This window comes from Trachurus japonicus, chromosome 24, assembly GCF_045865225.1.
Source record: "Trachurus japonicus isolate A0001 chromosome 24, Traja_1.0".
NCBI lineage: Eukaryota > Metazoa > Chordata > Actinopteri > Carangiformes > Carangidae > Trachurus > Trachurus japonicus.
The window spans coordinates 5,868,278-5,885,597 of NC_140930.1; the positions used below are offsets into that span (position 1 = coordinate 5,868,278).

Consider the following 17,320-nt stretch of genomic DNA (forward strand, 5'->3'; position numbering starts at 1 on the left):
CAGCTGTGTTCCTCACTTTGAAACAGGCCCAGGAAGTTTGTTTGCTTTTCCTTATAGTTACCACAAACATACATCTGACTGCTCCTTGTTGCAGCAAATTTTGGTTGTTGGTTTGTGTAGTATTTCACATTTCTATGCATATTTTTATGAGTAAAATATTGGTGTCAAACTTCATTTCGGTTGTATGGTCTTCTTTGAATGGGAAAATATGAAGAGGTCTAGGTGAAATCAAAATGAGCCAAAAACAGTTGTATTTGGATGGAGTGAATATTATGACACCGGCTATTAGTGAAATATAGCCTAATTAGTTTTCCAAAGGTCAAATTCCACCTGGACATACGTATCTCTGATAATAAAACAGCTGCAAAATTGCTCAGGTTCATTTTTTTTAGCATCTACTTTTACACAGTTAGCCTACACATTATAATTTGCCTGATATCCCATGATTCAAAGGTAGATTTTACTCTAATGTGATTTTTGTTAGTATTCTTACTAGGCAGAGATGAAAAATTTACATTTTCTACAGTAGCCTACTCCAGACATGTCTGTAGTAATCTCACAGGTCTTAGCTTTCTTTAAATAAATAAAAAAGACTGAAATAAAACTAATGGTTGCCTAAACTTTACACCGTATGCTCTTTGTTAAATCTGTCCAAAATTTTTTAGAAAAAATTTCACAGTCTTTGTTTGTGAAATATTTGTGCTCGTGCACCACATATGCTCACATCTTGTGCATCTCCTGGGGGCTAAGCCCCCCCTGTCCTTAAAACTTAGTGACGCCCCTGTCTGTAAACATAAAATGTATCATGTCACTGTGCTTTTCACATAAAGTTGATGGAAGAATGGACAGTGCAGTAGATGCCCCCTCAGTATAGTATCTGCAGGAAAGAGGTCTCTGCTCTCCCCCACTTAGCTCTCAACTAGTGCATAGTGCAGGACACAAACAGTAAACGGCGCTGAATTGACGCTATTAAACAGCTGTTTTCTCCGTATACATGAGGTTCCCTCCCGAAATAATACAGCGCTTCAAGTGCACGTATGTACGAAACCTTTACAGTGTAACAACTGGTTGGAAAGAGCAGTTTATCTAGAGCCAACCGACTCACTCAGTAGCCTTCTCCTCCATGCACGCAGGCTCCGCGACGCGCTGTACCACTCGCTTTTTCCGAATGAATCGCCTTTTTTCCCGCGACCAGTAAACAAACACCAGCGTACGTGAGGGTGTCAATAAACAAGAGCATTATAGGCCTACCGGAATTGTTTGGACAAGAGAGGAGTCACTCAGTCACCTTCCATCTGTCCTCCCTAATACTTTGCACTTTTTTTTTTTTTTTCATTCATTAGGCCGAAAAAAATACCGAGGTCATCATGACCTCGGTGTCCTCAATGGTAGCTACGGCCTTGTTTGCTCAGTTGCCTTAAGCTGTTGTTGGACAAATTGTTAGCATAGGCTGTTAAATTGTGTAGTGAGCAGAAATGTCGGCTTACACAGTAATTTGATTCAGAAATGAGTGACAGTAATACATATGTTGAGCAATAATTAGAATATAGAAAGAATATAATATTAGTGTTAATAATCTAATAATTACAAAACATGTACAACTTTGATATGATTATGGTATTTGAAAGGTCTGTATCTTTCAATCACTTTTTTGTATCATGTTTTGTAGCTAAAGCTTATTTTGTGCAAATGGAAAAAGTAACAACATCTATTAAGGCTCATGTCATTTCAAACTATTTGTATGTGACCATGTGTATTTCATACAGGAATTTTAACTTCACATGGTAACCTTGGTGTTTTGCAAAGTGAAGAAGTGTATATTGATGATGTGGTAAAACAAGGGTTTATTATGTCCTCATAAAACATACAAGGTGTGAATGTACTAACAATAATGATTATATTTGTGTTCTATTTCAGTGTTCACTTGCCTGTGGAGTGTGTATCTGTGGTAATTAATGATTGTTGTTGTTTTGTCTAGTATGAAGCCAAGGATGTGGGTTTGTCCCCGGAGTTTCGCTATAACCATGCTCTCCAAGTTGTGGGGAAAACCATGGCCCTCTTTGGAAAAAAAGAGCGGCTCCGTAGGGCGGAGGCCAAAAGGGCAGACGTGGCGATGTTTGAATGGAGGAAGGCCAGACATCAGAATGAGAAGCTCGCTTCTGAAAATAAAGCTTTGAAGGAGAAGCTGGAGGTGGCCCTGGCATCTGCATGTTATGCAGCAGATGGTGAGTGATGGTTTCTTCATGTCCATTGAATTTGTCTGTGATGAAATGTGGAAAGATGTGTTAGAACAAAAAAAACACAACTTTACAGAAAATGTTTTTTCTTTTCTGTGTGTCTGCAGAAAACATGGAGATCCCTGAAGAATCCCCGACCCCTGACCCAGCAGCACCCAAACCCAATTCTAACCCTCCCACCCCATAACCTGCCCTCCCATGTCCCCAACCCCTGACCCAACAGCACCCAAACCCAATTCTAACCCTCCCACCCCATAACCTGCCCTCCCATGTCCCTGTTGTTGTGTTTGTTGTAAATAGTTTGTTTTGTAGTTTGTTAAAATACATTTGTTCTTTGTTATAACCTAGTTGTACATAGTTATTTGGAGCACGATAGCATCAATGATAAAGCATTTAATAGCTATAGTACTGTGACAAATATTGAAAGAAATATTACATGGATAGATATGATAACATAGAGCAAATTGTAATGACTCAAAAGTTTTTGTGAATTTATGATGAAAACTTCACTGTCACTGTCTTGTCCAGCACGTAAATAATAAAAAAAATAAGTAGAAAGAAATGATGAAAACCAAGACTTTCAGGGAGTGTAAATAGCACTGCTCAGATTAATCCATGGTTCAGTTGTGAGCAAGACCTTGTAAATGTGGTAATACAACACTGGTGCTCAAAATGAATAGATACACATAAAGTAATATGAGATTTTTTTTTTTTTTTAAATGAGAAAGGATTTCTAATCTGGGGTGTGTGTGTAGTTACAGTGGCAGAGAACATTATGGGAAATACTTCTTAGAGTTAGTCAATGATAGTTTTTTATTTCATACATTATTAGGTAGGAGTTACTACATTCTATCATAATTGTTGTGTGTCAGCCTAATGACGTATCACTGGAAAGAGAGGTTGTACAACCAGTTTTCCGGTGACTTTGAGTCTCATTTTTATATCCTCAACAGCTGAAATTAGTGCTTATTTACTTCAAGCAAGCCGACATGTTTGTAAAACTAGATCTAATTCAAAGTCTCCCGGAGTCTCGCGCGAGCCCGAAGTTGCAGTGCTGGTGTATTCAGGTGCAGTAGGAGTTACCGCTTGTGTCATAAATACAGGAATATCAACTCTTGACTTGCTTGAAGTGTACATTTTTTTCCACAGACAGCGTCAGGTGGCTACTCAAACATGCACCGAGAAGTTTTTTTTACTTGAAGCAAGTAAAGAGTTGATATTCCTGTGTTTATGACACAAACGGTAGCTTTTCCCATTGCATGTGAACACACCGAGCACGGCACCGGGTCTCGCGCGAGACTCCGGGAGACTTTGAATTAGATCTAGTTTTACAAACATGTCGGCTTGCTTGAAGTAAATAAACTTCTCGGTTCATGTTTGAGTAGCCATCTGACGCTGTCTGTGGAAAAAAATTGCGGATTTGAGGGCTGTAAACAGCCTAAACAGCGGAACTTACATCCACTCCCATTCATTGCTGCCGTGGCGATGCGGGGGCAGACGCAACTACCGCAAAACAGGAGCAATTTAACTGAAAACCTTCAGATTCATTCTTTTAGACCTAAAATGATAGGAAAATACACCCCCGAGTTGAATTCGCCTGGAATTGTCCTTTAACATTCATCAGTGGGTACGTTTACATGGACAGTTTCAATCGGTTTCAGAAAGGTTTGGGAGACCAAACCGATTGAAAATACTTTATGTAAACACCTCAAACCGTTTCAATTACCCCAAACCGGTTGAAATTCCAACCGGTTTGAAGGGGGTGGTTTAAACCTTTTCCAAAGCGATCTATCTGTCATGTATACACTTGAAACGGGTTGATCCCTGGCTGCGTTCGTTCTGCGCATGCTCAGGACTTGACGTACGTACGTACGTAAGCACGCACGCCTGAGCACGTACGAGCCGTACTTGTCAACAAACATGTCGACCAAGAAGTCAATAGCTCCAAGGTGGACATCGGGAGAAACCCTGTTACTTTTAGAAATCCTAAAAGAACAAAACATTATGCAAAAGATAGACGGGAGGAAGGTGAGGAATGACGACTTGTTCACAGAAGTCCACATGAGAATGAAGGAGGGGGGATACGACAGGAGTCTGGAGCAGATAAAAACTCGGTGGAAAAATTTAAAAACGGCCTACTATAAAACAAAAAACCACAACGGTCGCGGCGGGTTTGGCCCATCTAACTTCGAGTATTTTAAAGTAATCGACGAGTTTATGGGTGGACGGCCGCTTGCCAATGTCAGTGGCATTGACGTTGGCTATGAAGAGGAGGAGATATGGGATTAGAATACTGACATAAATCGCGCGCGCAAAAATTCCACGTGTGCGGAAATCAACCCATAGCAAAGCAAAATTGAAGATGAGATCTCCTTTATGTCACATTTACATCTCCTATATAAATGAGCACTAATCAAGACAAAAGTGGTTTTCTCATTCTTCTCAAATGTCTCTCCTGAGAATTAAGTCTCACAGTGAACACTGTGCAAGTTCTCTAAATTCTCTCACAGCTGTCTCTTTTCCTGATCTCAACTAAGAGAAAAATGAGACATGCTGTGCCGCTTTCAAATATGTCTCAATTTGACCTCAGTTATGTCTCAGTGAGGATTCTGTCTCTCACTGCTCACTCTTTGAGTTCTCAGATTCTCTTACAGTTGTCTCTTTTCTAGTGTTTCAGCAAAAAGAAAAATGAGAGTAGTGCAAGCTCTCAAATTAGTCTCAACATGAGACATTATTTAATATTATACCTCAATCATGTCTCAGTTTATCTCTATCCTCCAGACCAGAAGGGGGCGGTAGTGCACTGCACAACCGCCGAAAAACAAAAAGAGGAAGAAGAAGCAGCAGCTGAACCGTTGCACGGCGGGAACATTACAGACGTGACCGTTATAGTAGGGAGGTTAAGCGACTTTTGACTTCAAGTCATGATGCAAAGGTCCCCTTTGGTATGGAAGTACCTTAGGGTCATACAAATAAATTTATCCTAAGACACAAGTGAGATCACATTTTGTATCGGAATTAAACGCGTTTTTTTTTTTTTAAATGGCCGCCAATGCGCCAATAATACACAAGAGCCCATATCTTTGCTTCTGTTATAGCTATAATAACAAATTTGGTGTCAAAATGTACATTTTGGGGGTCAAGAAAGCCAAAAAAATCGGTTTCAAGATTAAAAAACCAACAGTTTTTCCCTACCATGACAATTGGAGGTAAAATATGGAGTTTTTCAATGAAAAAACGTGTAATCAGAGTGACTTTACTTTATTTTCTTTGCCTTCAAAAACTTTAATTTTGTATTTAAGCATTGCAGCTTTTTCATTACATTATATTTGTCTTAAGTAGCATGAGATTTCGACCAAGAGTAGCCTATGTATTGTAATGTGAATGTGATGCTGTGATGAGTATGACAGTTAAGCCCAGTCTCTGTGGGAGTTCTAAGATGGTTACTAGGGCAACGTTACTTAGCAACTGTGTGGCAGTTACGGGGCCGAAGTCGCAACTGATGAGTTCCTAGCCCTTTCACATTTCAAACAGTTATACCGAAAGCAGCAGGTGTGCAAATTGGGACAGTGTTGTAAATTACCTTAAAAATGGTTGCAAACAATTTAATTTTTATAGAAACATGTTGTGTGTAATCTCCACAACTGCATATATTATTTATGATGTATTTATTATTTTAAAGATATCCACAGGACCACTAAGTAAAATAACATGTAAATGACGAACGAATTGTCCATTCAACATCTCAAAATTATGAATTGAATGAATCATTATTAAAAAAAAATTTCTTTTTTTTTCAAGGAAAAAACTTAATAACCCATGAACTATTGAATTAATATATATAACATATTAACTCACAAGTCTATTTAAAAACTCATTCATGCAAGTTAGTGGGGCACGTTGGGACGCAGGGGCCCAACGTGCCCCACCCATGACTGTAAGCATATTTAGCTAGCTGTCACTGAGCGCTACGTAGCACGAAACATGGCAACTATCCTATCTTGTAAGCTGACTAAAATGAAATATGTTTTATTTTTGTGACGTGTATACAAAAGGTTTAAGTAGAAAATTACTTCACGTCAAAATTTCAATTTACATGAGCTTCAAACCACGAATCTTGAATAAAAAGTGAACGGATGAATGGAGGCTCCCGCCTACTTCAGGGGATGCCGGAATTCACGCAGAGGATGTGCTCACCAAAATACGTCCTTATTGCTACAGCGGAACACCTCGAAGTAGCCCTGTGCCAACGTGCCCCGCTCTCCCCTAGGCTACATGCTTGTTTATTTTCATGACATTTAGCTGGGATTGGGAGAAGGGTCCGGCTGTGGGGGGCTTCCACACGGTTTGACCCATTGTAGGCACCTCTCCTGTTGTGTTTTCAGCTTTGAGAAGGGAAAGAACACGGCTCCCCCAGCCAAACTCTTCTGGTAACTACTGTCCGACAATACACTTTGCTTGTCGGAGGTCCGAAGCTTGACGGATCTTGTTTACATAGTAACGGTTGCTATGATGTCTGATTGGACAATGACCGTTCGGGGGCGGGGTTTTGCGAAAGGTCAATTGGGCAGCAAATAATTTTCAACTCTGTAAGGTGCAGATCAAAGAAACTTGGCAGTGTTCTTCGTCACATAAGAGAGAGGGAAACACCAGCTTCGCTATATCTGGCAATGAAACTACACCAGCAAAGTGGTAGTAGATATCTGGTGGAGGCCATGCATAAAAGAGGAATATGTGTGTCATATGACTGCTTGAAAACATTTAGCATAGATATGGCGAATTCAGTGATCAGTCACTGCGAGCAGATTGGTATTGTGGTCCCACCTCAGGCAGTCAAGGGTGTCTTCACCATTGGTGGTTTTGATAACATTGACCACAACCCATCGTCAACAATAGCAACATCAGCCCTCCATGGAACATGCATTCAACAGCATTTCTCTTCAGACAGCCAACAGACTGATAATCTGATTGACATCCTAGATCCAGCTCAAATGGGGAAGAAGCATGTTAAATCCTTGCCACCTCACTACACAACCATGGATCTGGATGTGTCACTGCCACCTGATGAGGTCTTGTATGTTCCTGCCCTGAATACCAACAGTCATCCTCATCCAGCCTCCCGTCCTCTCATCAATGTAATCGAAGAAGGCTACCAGTGGTTAGAGAGAGTCAGAAACCATCTCTTGACAGAGAACCTTGAAGCCGGAGAATGGATCTCATGGGCTGCATATTATGCCAGCATCACGGAGGCCGCTTCATGCCCCCCATCCAAATCATACATGTTGCCGCTGTTCAGAGTCCTCTACCAGCCCCAGTATGGCTTGGCATGCAATGAAAGTCCTCAGACAAACGATCAGGTACCTTAATCCAGGTGAGACACCAGTCATGGTAGCTGATCAACCACTCTTTACACTGTAAATCTTAAAATCTTCTCAGTGATGAATTTACACTTACCTGCACAGTTGTATGGCATTGCCTACTTATAATCTGTGAACATAGTTATGAACTTGTCCCACTATTCAGTTCCTCTGCCTCCACAATACACATATTCAACACTTTTAGTTTATAAATTATTATTAAGTTGTGAATGGAATGTCTTTTTGGCGTACATTTTTTCATTGAAAAACTGCATATTTTACCTCCAATTGTCATGGTAGGGAAAAACTGTTGGTTTTTTAAACTTGAAACCTATTTCTTTGGCTTTCTTGACCCCCAAAATGTACATTTTGACACCAAATTTGTTATTATAGCTATAACAGAAGCAGAGATATGGGCTCTAGTGTATTATTGGCGCATTGGCGGCCATTTAAAAAAAAAACTTGTTTAATTCTGATACAAAATGTGATCTCACTTGTGTCTTAGGATAAATTTATTTGTATGACCCTAAGGTACTTCCATACCAAAGGGGACCTTTGCATCATGACTTGAAGTCAAATGGCTATTTTTTGGTCTTAACCTCCCTACTATTAACATCATTTTAGGAAAAGTCACAGACTGGTGGACTTAAATGTTTAATAAAGTTATTTACAAATGAAATCAATGAAGGGCAGTTGGCGGTTCTAGTGTTAAGATGATCATACTATGATTATTGAAATAATTAAACAAACCATACTTAATTTTAAAGGTGGCATAATTGTGATGAAGGCTAAAGAATACAGACTGGTTTCTCTGATGCGTAATCGCGTAGTGTGCGTCTGTCAGAACGCACTATAATGTTCCCTCAAGACTTAAAGAAAGAAAGAAGAAGCAGGAGACAGTCGATCCCTTTTCTGGTGTTTTAATCAAGGGGGCAGTTGTCGGTCTGAGAAGTGAAGCTCACTTCCGCGTTCAAAAAACTGCAATCCCCTCGGATTCCTCTGGGGGCTGGTGTCAGAAGGGAGCATTCCCCATAGACCCCCATGTTAAAATCGCCGACTTTACATCCTCAGTAAACATGTTAAAAGCCTGGTGTCAGAACGTTTTTTCGTCTCAATCGATAGTTTCTACCCCCGCACACACTCTGAGGGGGGTGAATTTTTTTTTAACTCTGCCGTTTTACTGTTATAAGGGTAAGACTCTGGCCAATTAGGGCGCGGAAACGTTGAGTGACAGGTCCGAGCAGCTCCGTGGACAGCTGCTTCGAGGCCAGTGGGCGGGTTCTCGGCCGGCCAATCCAACATGGCGCTGTTCAGGCCGCCATATTTGAGTCACAAAAACGACTCCCCAAAACCAATGGGTGACGTCACGGACGCTACGTCCATTCTTTTTACAGTCTATGGTTTTAATCCAAGTAAATATTGCACACAATGTGGTGTGTGTGTGTGTGTGTGGTTTTGAAATTGTTGAGATCCACTCGTGTGGATCTCCCCCGGGTCGGGAGGCAAGACACAAAGTGGAGGAGGCGAAGGTTGAATCAAAGAAGTATTTAATCGCAGTCTGCAGAGAGCGGAGATCATACAGCACACAAAGACAGTGTTACCAGGAAGAGCTGAGCATGATCTGATCTGTGTATGTTTCTGTTCAGTCTGACACACTGTGGGTTTGGTCCCTCCCAGCGTGCAAGGCCTGTACTACTGTGATTGGTCTGTGTGAGCTCTGACGTGTGCTGATGTGCAGGCCTATGGTCACATGATCTATGTGTAGTGAAATTCTGTGTGTAGCTGTCTTAAGGTCATGGTGATTCTCAGTTCTGCTCTTCCTGATACATTCTGTTATGCACATGTCATTTTGTAACATAGCTATTATTATTCACAATCCCCCTTTTGATCTCTGAACAGAGATCACACAAACGAATAGAAAAACATCTCAAACAACCTCAAAACCAACACCACATATAAGGCACTCTGTGAAACTGAGCTGCAAGCAAAAAATCAACACTCATTCACTTTATTATTCCATTCAGATATATCACAGACCCCTGGTAGAGCTGCACATGCTATCTGTGAGGGTGGCTAGCACCAACATAATTATCATGAACGAAATAAGGCAGTGCGGCTACATGTACGTCTAATTACTTTGGCACAATAGCAAAAAACAGTGTGGAAGACTTGAGTGAGGAGTCACACGTCCTTCTCAAACGTGAAACATGGAAAGGTCAGTATATGCAGTTTGATGGGTGCGTTCACACGAGTTATCATTGGAGATGCTGCGTTTGTGGGGAAAGGAAACATTGTGTCCCCCTTTTTGAGTGGAGTGCAGTGATGTAGACCATTCGCATAAGGCAAATATCAGCGTAACTGTGGCTAATGAGAAAATACTGAGTCTCAACAGAGGTTTATATTTCCCATACAGTAACATTGTGGCAAGCTTTTAATACTTTCTGTGATCTGAGAATCTCTACAAGATCTCTGGTGGGTTTACCCCAGAGACAGCTTCAAACCTGCTGTTCAACACAATAAAGTGTATCACACAACTCTTTAGCAATATGCCTAGAACTTTTAAAACATAGTAAGGTAAAATATGACAAGAAGATAAAATGTACCCATCAAGATGTAATGCTATAGGTATTATAATGTAGTTGTTCCTGTGGTGTACAGGTGGTGGAGACCCCAAGCAAAAACCAACATTACCACAAACCAACAGATGATGAAGAAGGTGAGCGGCATGTTCTCCTGGGCGCCTCGACGATCCTGGTTGGTGGTTTGGCACACCACTTGTTGGAGAGGAACGCTATTTCACTTCCTCCCTAGGGGTATTGGTTAGACTACCTCACCCTTTTGCCACCAGGGGATTATTCTGCCCCTTGTTGTTCGGTGGACTTTGCTCCTTTGTTCTGCTCGCGCAGCGTTTCTTGGATTTCCCCCAGGGTTCTGGCGGGGGCTTCAGCTGTTGCACATTGGCTCCAGTGGAACCACGTGTCTCCTTTGCCGTTCAGCCGAACGGCGTGTGAGGTGCGCTCCTTTACCTGGAACGGACCTGTCCAGCGTGGCTCTGTCCACTTTCTCTTGGTCACTTTCAGCAGTACCCACTCGGAGTCGGGAGTTGTTGTTGTTTCTCCTCCAGTGTTTTCACCAACCTGCTTTGCGTATTCTGAAACAAGAGTCTGCAGAGCATGAAAGTACTGTTTTGGGGTTAGAGACTGATCATTCAAAGTTAACCCCACGAGCTTTGTTTGTGGCCCTGGAAACATTCTTCCAGTAGATAACTCGAATGGGGTGAACCTTGTACTCTGATTCACTGAGCTACGTACCGACATAAGTGCCAGTGGGAGTGCATCCAGCCAGTTCATCTTGGTCTGGGCACAGATTTTAGCTATTTTACTTTTAAGGGTCTGATTCATCCTTTCAACCTTTCCCTGTGACTGGGGATGATATACAGACCCAAATTTGTGTTTGAGTCCCAGTACCTCCTCCACCTTCTGTAGATCATGGTTTTTAAAGTGTGTGCCATTGTCAGACCTAATTCGTTCCGGAAAACCATGTCTTGGAATGTACTGATTAATGAGGAACTTTATCACCATCTTACTGTCTTCCCTCCTTGTGGGCCAACCTGTATATGCATCAACACATACTAACATATATCTACAACCTTGAACCGAGTTTACCATATCTGTGTAATCTATGATAATTTCTCTCCCTGCTTTTGTTTCCAGAGGGTAACGTCCAGGGTGGGGTCTGACCGTTGGTCTGGCGTTGTACATCATACATTCAGGACAAGTATTTACATGATATTTACACATTTGCTTCATAAAAGGATGCCACCAATTTTCCAAATTTCTCACCATCTGTGCTGCTCCGACATGCCCCACCCCATGTGCCTCTTTTAGTGCTATTTCTCTGATTCCTGGCGGTAAAATGATCCTTCCATCAGGACCTCGCCACAAACCTTCTGTTTCTGTGCAAACCCTACTTTTCCACATAGATTTCTCTTGTGGTGAGGCTTTTCTTTGCTCAGTTTTTATATGTTCGATTTCAGCATGTTCATTTGTGTCTGTGTCAATGTCTTTCTCTGGACAGATCATCATCATATTATGTACATTAATACTTTCCTCTCTCCCCCTTTTTTCTGGAACAACACCCCGTTAACACAGTGTGGTGTTCCAGAAACATCAAGGTAGAAAGTGCTGGAGTAGTGGGGCATACGCGAGTACGTCAGCTGTCTACCGCGATAGGTGAATGAGAAGATGTCTCTGCAATCTTCAGCTAGAGGAAGACAGAAAAAAGCATTAGCCAGGTCAATGCAGGTGAACCACTGGTGCCGGGGGTCAAGATTGGTGAGAGCAACGTAGGGGTTTGGGACCGGTGTCGTAGCGGTACGTAATGCACTATTAATGGAACGCAGGTCTTGAACCATCCGATATTTGCCGGTACCTTTCTTTTCCGTAGGTAAGATGGGTGTGTTCCATTGAGAGTGTGAGTCAATCAACACCCCCTTTTTGTACAACCCCTCAATGGTGTCTGCAATACCGAGTTCGGTTTGTAGTTTATGCGGATATTGAGGAAGCCAGATGGGATCCGTGGTGTTCAAAGAAAATGTGACAGGTGGGCAGTCTACCAAACCCACATCAGTGGGACCAGTGGCCCACAGAGAGTTTGGGAGAGAGTCCAACATGGCGGCGGAATCTGGGTGATCTGTCTTTTCACGGCCGTGGTGGCGGGAGATCTGAACATGTTCCATGAGTGCCTGATCTGTGCAAGAAACCTGTATTTTATATGTTTTAGCAGTAGAGGAATACATTATTTGTGGCGTCAGCTGTTTCCAATCTGTCTGTTGTTTTGCAGTTTTTACAATAGAACCTAATTCTTTAGCTTGGTGGTCAGGATGGAGAGCGAGGGAGACATGTGGTGCTGCCTCATCCTCCATCATGTACCATTGTAACTGTGCAGGTAGTAGGTTAACACCGGCTACTACACCTATGGGAGCAACATAGATGCTGTCTGTGGCTATACTCCAATCAGTACCCTCTATCTGACTGCTGAACTGTTCTTCATACCACTCTGTGTTTTGTCTATCATAAAACAATGTAACATGCGGAGGATCAGGGGGGGGCCACGTAGGGGTGTAGCTGGGCTATCCAGGGCTTCCATTGTAGGTAGGCCGACAGGATCCCACCATGCTCTCGTGTTTCACTATGTAGTAAGCCCCAGTAGATGTCTGCCGCCATGTCCACTACTGGAGACATGAGGTATTGTCCAGACAGAGCAGTGTTGGTGCTGTTGCAGTTCATCTGGGTACCATCAGGGAACGAGACAGTTAGACCATCAGGGGAGCATAGAATGTTAGCTCCCAGTCTGGTCAACAAATCTCGGCCCAGTAGGTTTGAAGGGACATCAGGAGAGACCACGAAGGGGTGCAGCACAGTCTGGTTCCCCAGCTGCGTGGTAAGAGGCTTGGTATATGGCAGAGTAGTAGGAACCCCAGAGAAACCCATGACTGTGATGACTTCAGATGAGAGCAAGTTCTTTTGTACAGTCTGTATAGTGGAGACAGTAGCACCTGTATCCACTAAAAATGGCTGGCAACACTGGTTCTGCCGTTAAGTGTTGGTCAGGACTTCTCTGTGGGGTGTGTCACTCTTCAAATAGCTGGGGGAACTGCCCAGTAGCTCCCCCTGTGGTGGGTTGGGGATCATGTCTACCCCTGCCTCCTCTGTTTTGAAAGCCTCCCCTCTGCTGACGGCCGCCCCTTTGCTGGTTGTCATTGTTTTGTGGACATTCCCTCGCCCAGTGGGACGGATCTCCACATAGGAAACAAGCAAGGTCTCTTCTCTGTGACCTCCCCCTGTAAGCTCCTCTCAGGCCCCCACCCCGTGAGCCTCCCCTTCCCCTACGCATGTTATTACCTCCCTTATGGTGCGGCTGTGACTCCCACGGGGGAATAGGATTCATGTCAGGAAAAACAAAATGATCATCCCATTACGGTCCCTGTGCTGACTGCATCATTACTTTAACTTGCTCCTTTTTCTTTTTCTTATCATTGACGTCATCCCTGGCCTTGGCTAGTTGCAGTTTAAGTAGCTGAGCTTGGAGGTCAGAATGTTCTTCTTTGTCTTTCTGTGTCTTATCTTGTGCGATAGTGAGGTGGTGTATGAGATGCTTCTCCCACTTACAGGAGTCGCAGCCTAGCATGTCAGGGTTATTTTTCATGGTGTTTTGCACAGACTCAGGGAGGCCGTTCAATACAGCCTGTCGGTACCACTCATACTGTCTATCTGTGGGTGATGGCTCTGCTCCTAGTCTGCGGCTAAGAGGAAAGTACTGTCTGGGTCGTCCTTCTGCTTTATTCCAAAACAACTGGGGATGAACAGCCCACAAACAACAGTTACACATGTACCGTATCTAAACTACACATGTACATCCTGAACGCCCAATTCGTCTTGGGGCACTGTTCTGCCTCCAATAGCACCTTCTGCTCTCGTTCTACTTCTGCTCTGTCTACCCTATCTTGAAACGGTGGGGGCTGTGAACCGGCTGATGACGCCTGGGAGGGTGCAATCGATGCTGGGTAGACGGCGGTGGGTGCAGCCGACGCGGTGATGGACGGTGGAGACGAGTTAAAGGCGGAGGTAAAGACGGAGGGCGGAGCCGACTGTGTGTGTAATGGCGCAGCCGGTGGATGGGCGGACGTGAAGGGGTTAGTGTGTACGGCCTGGTGTGCATGCAACTCAGCAGTGGGGTATAACTGGGCCGTCCCCGTGCGTTGTTGGTCGGCGTCATCTAACTCGTCTTCTAATGTGGGCCCACCTACGGGCATAATATGCATGGTGCCTTTACCAATCCTATATGTGGGAAACATGCCAGGTGGGTTTAGTGCATATGGAGGTGGGCATGTGGGCGAGCATGAGAGGGTGTCAGGTGCAGTTACCATTTTGGAGGGAGTTGGACTCCTGTGTTTGTGTTTCATCCCTTGCCAGCAGATAGCCAACTCAGACCAACCTCGACACTCCTCCTCCCACGCGTCCTCCTCCTTTTTCCACCCATTCCTGTGAAACCAATTTGCTGTCTTTCCCTGCTCTACAGCCTCTTTCTTTTTTCTGTTGCTGCTTTTACTTTAGCTACTAAGAGAGTATGTAAAGGTTCTTTATGTTGCAATGTTTTCCCCATATCAGTGATTAATGTATGCATCTTTTGTTTGGCTCTTTCAATCTTCTTTTCTCTACTGCCCTGTTTTGTGAGGGCGCCTAGGGCGTCTGCAGTGGTGTCTACTTGGACTAAGAGGGTCTGCCAGGGACCCCAACCACTGTCATTCATTTCTGTATCAAATTCTTCATCCATATTTTATCTAGACTCTGAGCTCCACAGCTGGCACGTTTGCAGGGAATGAAGTGATAGCTGCGTTAGCCCCTTGCAAATCCTCAGGAGACAAGCTTCTAGATCACTCTATAGTGACCCGGTCTCACTCTGGGTGTTCTAATCACAAGGATTTTGCAAAGTTTACACTCACACCCCACACCGTTTATCAACTGGGTGTTTTAGCCTCCAAAGCGCACAGCTGGGCTGCAGAGTGGCTTTTACGCACTCGCTGCCCTAAACAACAGTGAACTGGTGGCGTTTGTTAACACCGCTAGGTTACCCCGCCACTGAGACCATACACTGCTGACGCTGAGCGAAATGGATATTCACACAACGAGTTTTCTCAGAGTCTTATTCTTCCCCACCCATATATTGCTCACAATAACTCCAACAACACAGACAAGTTAGAACTTTTTCATAGAAAAAATAAATTTCAGCGCTTTCACAAAGGTATATCAAACTGTGCATGCTTCAGAAGTATTTGTAAGAAATTATTTTGTTTTTCCTACGGGCCTCGCACCCTTTAATTTTAGACAGACAGACGTGCTTGGTTTGGAAGCCTGTTCTTCCTCCCCGGGCCTTTCACCCTTACCGCAATAATTTAACCAATAGATAATTTAAATATCTCCAAGATATTAAGGCCTTCAACCTACTTTTAAATGTTGATAATTCTCCAAGAATGATATCAACAAGTATAATTAGGGGACCTCACCCCCGGGAATCCAACCCAGCCGCGGTATCAACCGCTCCTGGACCCCGTCGGGTCGTCAGGTGGAGTTACGCCACTCTCAAGGTTTTATCGTCTGCTGTTTTATGTCTCTATTTTCTTTACCTTTGTCTTTAAGTTTTAAAATACTTTTCTGATTCTTTTGCTACTTTACTTACATGTACATTGGACAGGACACAGTTCTAGTGATAGTCAATATGCAGAATTCGTTATAACAGGTTTTCTGCGTACCTTTTATGTGCCGGCTTGTGTCCTTATCCTCTGTCCATGAAGAAAAGCTTTTTTAGGTCGAATGGTCCATCCACTTGTCTTGCTCCCCCTTTAACACGGACGAGCCCCCATCTGTTGAGATCCACTCGTGTGGATCTCCCCCGGGTCGGGAGGCAAGACACAAAGTGGAGGAGGCGAAGGTTGAATCAAAGAAGTATTTAATCGCAGTCTGCAGAGAGCGGAGATCATACAGCACACAAAGACAGTGTTACCAGGAAGAGCTGAGCATGATCTGATCTGTGTATGTTTCTGTTCAGTCTGACACACTGTGGGTTTGGTCCCTCCCAGCGTGCAAGGCCTGTACTACTGTGATTGGTCTGTGTGAGCTCTGACGTGTTCTGATGTGCAGGCCTATGGTCACATGATCTATGTGTAGTGAAATTCTGTGTGTAGCTGTCTTAAGGTCATGGTGATTCTCAGTTCTGCTCTTCCTGATACATTCTGTTATGCACATGTCATTTTGTAACATAGCTATTATTATTCACAAAATAAACCAAAACAATAGCCATCAATAATACAGCTCACAATATGATGTCATTAGCATTAAAGATAATAGGCTACACATGATATCACAACTGACAACTAAGAAAACGGTCAGTGGCATAAATGTAACATAAATGACCATTTAAACCATCAGAGGCAACAGCTAACACTGCTAGCAATATTCACTTTAGCACAAGCTAATAACCTCAGCTAGCAGACATTTGAAGCAGACAAAATATACAACAGCAACTTACTTTCCTCTGGAAGCACACTAAGCCACAAACGGCAGGTCAACTGACACAAAGTAACAACACAACTTCTGATAGATAGAAGATATTAAACAAATGGAAAGATACTCCATGAGAGGCTGCTCCAATGATAGAAATGGTATACACTTCCTGTCTCTCTAAATGGGCGTGGCCAACCATCACCCCACCTCGTCTGTGAACGTGTGTGTGGATTTATACAATTTATAGGTAGATGAAAGTGAGATATTTTCTTATGATAACATTATCATAACTACTAACGGTAATATTTAGCATGACAAAAATAATTTAAATCATTTTCACGGGAGTTCATGGCCGTTTGGTTGACGTAGCCTAGGAGATCTGTGCCAAATCTCGCGAGAGTGTGTCGTAGAGACAGAGACAGGTCTTGAACAAAGTGGATTTTCTCCTGATGTATCCGTCTGAAAATTGCCATTTTCGTGTCAAACTGTTCAGAAGAGATGTGGCTTGTGAAAAATGAGAAAGATTTTAATCAATAATCAGTTTTAAGAGTTTATGAAGAAAAAAAGTCCAAATTCTCTGATTTCAGCTTCTTAAATGTGAATATTTCTGGTTTCTTTGAGTCTCTCTTTGGTTTGTGGATAAAACAAGATATTTGAGGACGTC

At 43.0% G+C, this 17,320-nt stretch overlaps 1 protein-coding gene across 2 annotated transcripts in view; it reads left to right on the forward strand.

The window, feature by feature from the left end:
- Positions 1–17,320, forward strand: part of LOC146961223 (protein NLRC3-like) — a 141,747-nt gene that overhangs the window by 50,363 nt on the left and 74,064 nt on the right. The window lies entirely within an intron of this gene.